Raw genomic sequence first — 8,288 nt, forward strand, 5'->3', positions numbered from 1 at the left:
ATAAAACTAAACCAATTGAATTAAAAATACAAATATCCATCTCACTGAAAACCTGATCAACTGCCCAAACATCAGTTAAAAGAATACTCTTAATGATAAATAATAATAAAGTACTAAACATAACTTACAAAATATAACACAAAGTAAGCAGGAAAAAAACAGTATGCGTGAATAATGAAATCTTCTCTACTGGACTAAAATATACAATTGCGAGACAATGAAGAATGGATTGAAATTCAATAAAACTATGATAATGCAAATTCTTGTTGCAATTACTTCACAACTAGTAGTCCAAAAATTCCCACAGTACATGAGCACAGCATTAGACCACTTTCAAAACACTACCAATTCGCCTTGATGTTAAACAGATCAATTTTATACTTTTGCTCTATAGTCTTGACTGTAAAAAATTTACTTAATGTAAAATAACTTAAAATGCTTTTAATAGAACTATTAGTCCTAAAAATCAATCAATTTCTAATTTTCTGTGTGTTTACAAATTATACAAAAGTAGATAAGTAACTGCATTTTACAATTAAAACTCACAAATGAAAAATTCAAATGAGCCCTGTTTGTTTAAATGCGTCATAAACTATGATATATATATATATATGATGACATATATGTTTTATACCACCTGATACAAGAAACCAAGTTCATAATTCAAGATTACGCTACTAACGCTGTCAAGAGCTCCATCAGTAAGTGACAATTACAAAATGGAGGGATACGCCAATAAGTTTTGAAAAAAAATCAGTAACATTCATAAAAAAACGAAAAGAAAAATTCCCACACTGAAAATATTCAATGTAAAGCTTAAAACTGTAAGAAAACAACTTTGGTACATACTAACACAAATATTGCTTATCTTAACAAAAAACATTTCTTTTTAAATAGATTTACACTTAAAAAAAGCCCTTAACTATTACAATGCCAATGTGAAAACAATTTTGCAAGTACTTACATAAATTACAGTATAAGATACAGAAATGCAAAAAAAAAAAAAACCCTTTCAATTATTAATACCCAATCATCCCAGGAAATTAGCCAAGCAAAGCAAATGGGATCACAGAAACAACATGATACATAAGCAAAACAATATTAAACCAAGGTTATATCCTAGGGTGTCAAAGTATTTGTAGTTTTTGTTTTAACAAGTCAATTAATAAGTCTTAATAAATGTGTTTAGAATAACGTTTATTTATCAAATATCTAATTAAATTTGAACTTACTTGAAAGTGTAACTTTTTTTTGTAAGAAATAAAATAAAAAAAGATTCTTATTTCTGACGTTCACAAAACATACTGGCATGCACAGTTGTGTTATTATGCAATGTTATTCTCTACTACAGGAGACCAAAATCATACTAGAAAGACCATATACAATCGTGTGATTTAAAAGCTGCACCTGCACTTACAATTTTTTTAAAAGGAATTTCCAACATTATTAGGTTAAAAAAAAGACATATTTAAAGATGGCTTATTCAAACAAACCTACATGTACAACAACATCCCAGGACTAAGAGTGTTTACTTTAGCCAAATTGTTATTTGCATTACAGAAGCCATTCTTCTGTAACACTCTTTAAAGATCCAGAAATACAGAATGTTTTGCATATAAAACTAATATATACAGTTTATGTGTGTGTATATATATATATATATATATATATATATATATATATATACACACACATTTTTCTTTTTTATCAAGTCAAGTTCCATCCCAATGCAAGGGAGAATAAAAAAATCTAAATTTACTTAATATAATATCAGTGCAGTAAAAAAAAAGAAAAAAAAAAAAGAAATATTATAGCAACACTACTGCTGAAAATTCACACTTTTCAAACCATGCTCAAGTTACCATACCTTAAAATACTTTTCATAACCTGTATCAGTTAATGCCTTTGAAACAAGCCAAGAAACACAAAAATGTTGAAAGTGACTGACAAAAAACTAAATTAACTTAAACTAAATTAAAAAATATGGAAGGTATAATTTACCTTATAATTAAATTAATTTCTTTAATTCCATGTAAATTTAACATTTGGTGCCTATTTTATCATTTAAATTATTTTTACCTGCATATAAGACACATTTTTAGCAGTTATGTGGTACAGAAAGGATTTTACAAAACAAGGCTTCAAACAATCTAAAATCACAATGCTTTGATGTTTATTGCAAAGGTATCAGGCTTTTTACTTTTTGCTTCAAATATCAATGACTGCTTGCATTTACATTATAAAAATCAAGAATTAAAAATATTGACACTTTTACGTAAAGAATACAATTGTTACAGGAAAACCACAGTGCATGAAGGTTTTATTTTGCCTCTCTAAATATCTTTTCAAGTGGATTAAAGTTTGGACATTTCAAAACCATTTGTTTCTCAGCCATTATCACTGGGGAACAATTTTGAACAAATGTTTTGTTGACTTCAATTTTTAAGCTTATTTACACTAAAATAGGTATGCTGATTCTGAAAGTGCAGTTAGTTTTCTTCTATCACGTCAGGTTTTTCTACTTGCACATGTATTTATTTCCTTTCTTTCAGATCACGTCTGGCTCTGCTGTTCCTCGTCGTAAGTGCCTAAACAACGCTGATTCATTTTGTTATATCTGTGGCAGTTTCACCATTCCCAGTCAAAGTGCGAACATCAGCACATTTGTAGAGCAAGCCTATTTGGCATATTTCAAAGTTAAACTTGTTGATCAAGATAAGTCTTGGGCCCCTCATAAGGTGTGCAAACAGTGTGTTGAGGATGTGGACAAAGGGAACACATGATAAGATGCCATTTGGTATACCTATGGTTTGGCGAGAGCCAGGAGATCATTTCAATGAATGTTAATTTTGTATAGTGAAAACTTCAGGATATAACAAGAAAAATAAATGTAACAGAGTATCCTAGTCTACCATCGGCTATACGCCCAGGGCTCATCCAGATGAAATCCCAGTGCCAGTTTTCATTACACTACCCTCTCTTGAAGAACATGACTATGGTGATGAACTAGGTGACAACAATGATGAAGAGTTTGAAATTGAAGAGGACTATGTTCGTAAGGGATTTGATCAGCATGAGTTGAGTGATTTGGCACGTGATTTGGGACTATCGAGGAAGGATTCAGAACTCCTAGCATCAAGACTGCGTGAGAAAAACTTACTTGAAAAGGGAACGATGGTATTGTACTTTCGAACTAGAGAAATTGCATTTCTGCAGTACTTTAGAACTGACAGTGGCTTTGTGTATTCCCATAACATACCTGTTTTAATGGAGGAATTGGGAATTAAAATCTATAACTCAACTGAACGGCGACTATTCATTGATAGCTCAAAGCGGAGCTTAAAGTGTGTCCTCCTTCACAATGGCAATATATTTGGGTCAGTCCCAATTGGCCATTCAGTTTCTCTTTGTGAAGAATATGCAGACATAAAGAGAGTCACTGAGTTGTTGCAATATCACCAACACAACTGGGTCATCTGTGTTGACCTTAAGATGGTATGCTTCCTTCTTAGTCAGCAAAGCGGATACCCCAAGTATCCCTGTTATCTGTGCATGTTGGACAGCTGAGCTCGTGAGAGGCATTGGGTGGAAGGGAATTGGCCTCCAAGATCTGTCCTAAAACCAGGTGATTCAAACATTCTACATGAGCCACTTGTTGATAGAAAGAATATTATATTCCCGCCACTGCACATGAAACTGGGTCTGATGAAGCAGTTCATTAAAGCTTTGCCAACTAAAGGAGACTGTTTCAAGTATCTCATTTTGGCATTTCCTAGCCAGTCATTTGAAAAAATCATCAAAGAAGAACATTTCATCAGGACAATGTCAGAAGTCGAAAAGAATGCTTGGTTATCATTCAAAACCATTGTCAAGGTTTTTCTTGGAAACACACGCAAATAATTACACAGAAATTGTCCAGAAACTCTTGGAGAGCTACAAAATGCTTGGTTGCAAAATGAGCATCAAGATGCATTTTCTGCATAGCCATCTTTCTAACTTCCAGGAAAACCTTGGTGCAGTCAGTGATGAGCAAGGTGATCGATTCCACCAAGATTTGAAGGTCGTGGAAGGACGGTATCAGGGTAGATGGGATGTACATATGATGGCTGACTATTGCTGGAGCATCCGGCGGGATTGTCCTAACACTGAACACTCCAGGAAAAGCTATAAGTGTACATTTTTACCTTAATCGCTTACCCGATTCATTTTCAAATGTTTTACTATAAAAAAAATGTCATACAGTAACAATAAATCCTTTGCATGAACAAAAGAAATTTAAATAAACAGTACATGCAAGTTATTATTTCATTATTTTTTCATTGTATGTAAAATTTGTATGTTTTTTGACAAAAATGGAGGGTACCCTGTATCGTAAAAACTGGATGTGATAGCAAAAAACTGGGGTCATTTCTGGATTCACCACCCAAAAATATGTAAAAAAAACAAGTGTAAGATCTAACTCAAAAAAAAAATGCGTTCCCCAGTGAATTATGAATGTACTGAAGAGTTTTAGATTGTTGTCTGGCTGGCTGCAAGGTACATTTTCAGTTTAGCTTCATCTTTTTGACAGATTAAAAAACATTTTACTCAATTAATCAAATAGCACAAGGAAAAATCTGTAATTCACTTATAGACAGGAAAGGACCCAGGCCCTAAAGCAACAAAAGTAATGCCGATACCAGCGCACTTTATATTTTTTATGAAGATCTTTAATCAAAGACAGTTTTTAGCTTGCACCAAACACAGTCTTGGTCACCCACCCCTTAATGTAGTTCCAATTTCTCTTCTTTTTTTGTAGTCATCTTTAATCTACTTATTGATGATCTGCTGAACATCTAAACCCGATTTGAAACACCTGATACACACTGTAATCTCATAATTAAGATGGGGTAGATGGGTATACATTTTTCCATAAGAGGAAAATTGATTTCTGTTGATTTTCTTGTTCCACTAACTCTGGGCTTACTAATACAGTCAAAAACCTAATTCTGCATTAAAAAGTCACTATATAGAAGTAAAGCTTGCCTTAGACGGGCACATTCAAAAATAAAGAGTTGAAAAGATCTTAAAATGTGCCTTGAACTGCAGACTGATATTGAGGTTTACTAAGGGCAAATCTTTCACTTACATTGCCGTGTGTTATAATGTTGTTTCTTTAATAGTAGATAATGAATTGGAAGCTTTTTAATGTTCATCTGACAAAGCCAATTTTCTCCACAAACTCAATGGTCTTTAACACTACAATTACCAAAGCCTACGAAAAAACTTATAATCCTGGCACACCTTAAATCCATTCACACCTCTCCGTCAGCTCCTTTTGTTTTGTAAATGTGTTGATCAACACATGCAGCAAGCAGCCTGCTATCCCATCCCATCGAATGCCTACCTGAGAATCGTGAAAGTCCAAACCCAGTGAAACTCGTAACTGAACTATTCTCAAAAATAATTGGAGAGGACTTTAAATCAGATACCGAGATAGCGGCAGCTTATCATAACTCAACTGAATGGCGACTATCAAATGGAGTGGATCAAATACCTCTAAACCTAGGACCCAATTGTCCGCTTCAAGTGATTACAATTTAAGCTTAATGTAATGGCACTTCTCAGACACAAACAAGAGATTATATTTGAAAATAACCACATTCGTATTTTCCCTGATTTGTCACCCTCAACAGCTGCTAAACGTGCAGCTTTTTACAACATTAAACAGCGGTTATGGAAAGCCGATATCAGATACAGCATCTTGTATCCTGCCAAACTGAAAGTGGATATTCAAGACAAATATCACATCTTCTCCACTGAGGAAGCAGAAAAGGAATTAAGAAAGCTGATCCTGACACTTTTTTTAAATATGATAGTGAGTCGCATCCTGTCATGGCATGGCAAGAAGATATTACCTGCTGTCTGATCCGCTTGCAATGATACGGGTACCGTAATTATACATCCTTTTCTCTTCTCGGCCACTTTTTGTCTATGTTTTACTTATATGCGTATGTGTGGAAGAAATGAGTTTTTTGTTTTTTTTCTTTTAAACTATTCTAAAGGGGACTGATTAACATCATACCCTTGGTTTATTGTTGTTATTGCATTAGGGTTTACTATGCTCATCCAGGGCCACTTTTTAACACCATTCCCTGGGTTTACTGTCTTAATATTTCAAGACTGTTGAAGATTATATTCAATGCTTATAGTATTTAGACTTTATCGGCAATAGATATCTCTACCTTTTAATCCTCAAACACCGCTGCTGGGGGGCTTGTTTTGTTTTGGACGTGCTCTGTCTCAAGGTATGTCAGAGGACTGGGACTTTGTAAAGTGGGGTCCAGCCTCACGTGGGGAGGCAATATGGGGGGGGGAGAGAAAGAGAGAAAGCTATATCTAATCTATCCTTTTAATCCTTATAATTATAACTTCCAACGTAACAATAGGCTGCATGGCAATAACTCGTGGGAAAATTGGAAATTAAGGTTAAAGCTGTCTCACTTCCAGTTAAGACTACAAAATGACATAAAAAATTCAGAATCAATGTCTCCATGATGGGACAGTTAACTTTGTGAGCTGGAATGTTAAAGGCCTGAATCACGAATTAAAGAGAAAGAAAGTATTCTCTCACCTAACAGGTCTAAACGCTAAAATAGTATTTTTACAGGAGACCCGCTTATTAAGCAAGGATCAGTTCTCGCTGCAAAAAGACTGGACTGGCCAAACGTTCCATTCCACCTTTACAAAGAAAACTAGAGGTGTGGGAATTCTAATACATAGAACAGTCTCATCTGTAGCATCAGATGTAGTATCTGATCCTGAAGGGAGATATGTGGTTGTCATGGGCAACTTAATTAACTGTAAAGTGATTTTGATAAATGTTTATGCACCCAATGTCAATGACAGGGAATTCATGCAAAATGTATTTGCATCTATTCCCAATGTGAACACTCATAAAATTATAATGGCTGGGGACTTTAATTGTGTTTTAAATCCACTCTTAGAAAGGTCTCCTGTCACAGGGGGATGACATCTAACACTGCAAAGACAATTACACAGTTTTTAACTGACCACAACTTATCAGACCCCTGGAGGTTTCTAAACCCAAACTCAAGAACATATTCCTTCTATGCATCATTGCACAGAATCGATTATTTCTTTATAGATAATAATTTCTTACCTACGATTAAATCTTGCAAGTACAACGCTATTGTTATTTCCAGACATGCCTCTCTAAAATCATTATGCCCCACATACTCATCTCGCAGATGGCGTCTCAACCCACTTCTATTAGCAGACGAGAACTGTACAGAATTTATATCAAAACAAATCAGTTTCTTCCTAGAGACAAATACATCCTCAGAGGTCTTTGCAGGAATACTCTGGGAAACTCTAAAGGCCTTCTTAAGAGGACAGATTATTTCATATCTTTCCCACAGAAATAAATTAGAAACCAAGAAGGTATCAGAGCTAACCAGCAAAATTACTAGAATAGATCAAGAACATGCCAGGTGTCCAAGTGGGGCTCTTCATAGGAAAAGACAGGCTCTGCATTCAGAGCTCAGCCTCTTAACAACCAAAGAAACTGAACTCATTTTTAAATCAAGACATCTTTACTATGAACACGGAGAGAAAGCTAATAAGCTCTTAGCTCAACAAATCCACAAGCAACAAGTTTGCAAAGCAATCCCAGCAATCACCAACACGAACGGAGATAAAATCATTGACCATAAAAATATAATGCACACATTTAGAAACTACTATAAATCCTTATATTCTACTGAATTCAAAGAAGACAACACACAATCTAATGCATTTCTGGATACATTACAGATACCACAAATACTTTTATTGCAGAGGAATTGGATAAACCTCTAATGCTATCAGAATTACTACATGCTATAATGTCACTTCAGTGCGGGAAAGCAGCAGGCCCTGATGGCTACCCTGTTGAATTTTATAAGAAATTGTCCACTCAGCTAACTCCCCTCTTATTAGCAACATTTACAGAAGCTAGAGACAATCAAATTCTACCTCAAACCTTTCGCCAAGCATTAATTACCTTCTTTCCTAAACAAAATAAGGACTTATTACAATGTGCATCATACAGACCAATTTCACTTCTGAATAATGATGTTAAGATACTCTCCAAGGTCCTAGCTAGAAGGATGGAGAAAGTGCTGCCTTCGGTAATATCACAAGAACAAACTGGATTTATTAAAGGCCGACACTTAGCTTCCAATCTTCGATGGCCATTTAATGTAATATACTCACCTGCAAAGTCAAACACTCCGGAGACGATATTA

The 8,288-nt window shown here is 34.7% G+C and overlaps 1 protein-coding gene across 1 annotated transcript in view; it reads right to left on the reverse strand.

Moving 5' to 3' along the window:
• The window catches only part of polr3a (polymerase (RNA) III (DNA directed) polypeptide A), an 88,284-nt gene that overhangs the window by 21,906 nt on the left and 58,090 nt on the right, over positions 1 to 8,288 (reverse strand). The gene's annotated exons all lie outside the window — the stretch shown is intronic.

This window comes from Erpetoichthys calabaricus, chromosome 2 (genome assembly GCF_900747795.2).
Source record: "Erpetoichthys calabaricus chromosome 2, fErpCal1.3, whole genome shotgun sequence".
Classification (NCBI taxonomy): domain Eukaryota; kingdom Metazoa; phylum Chordata; class Cladistia; order Polypteriformes; family Polypteridae; genus Erpetoichthys; species Erpetoichthys calabaricus.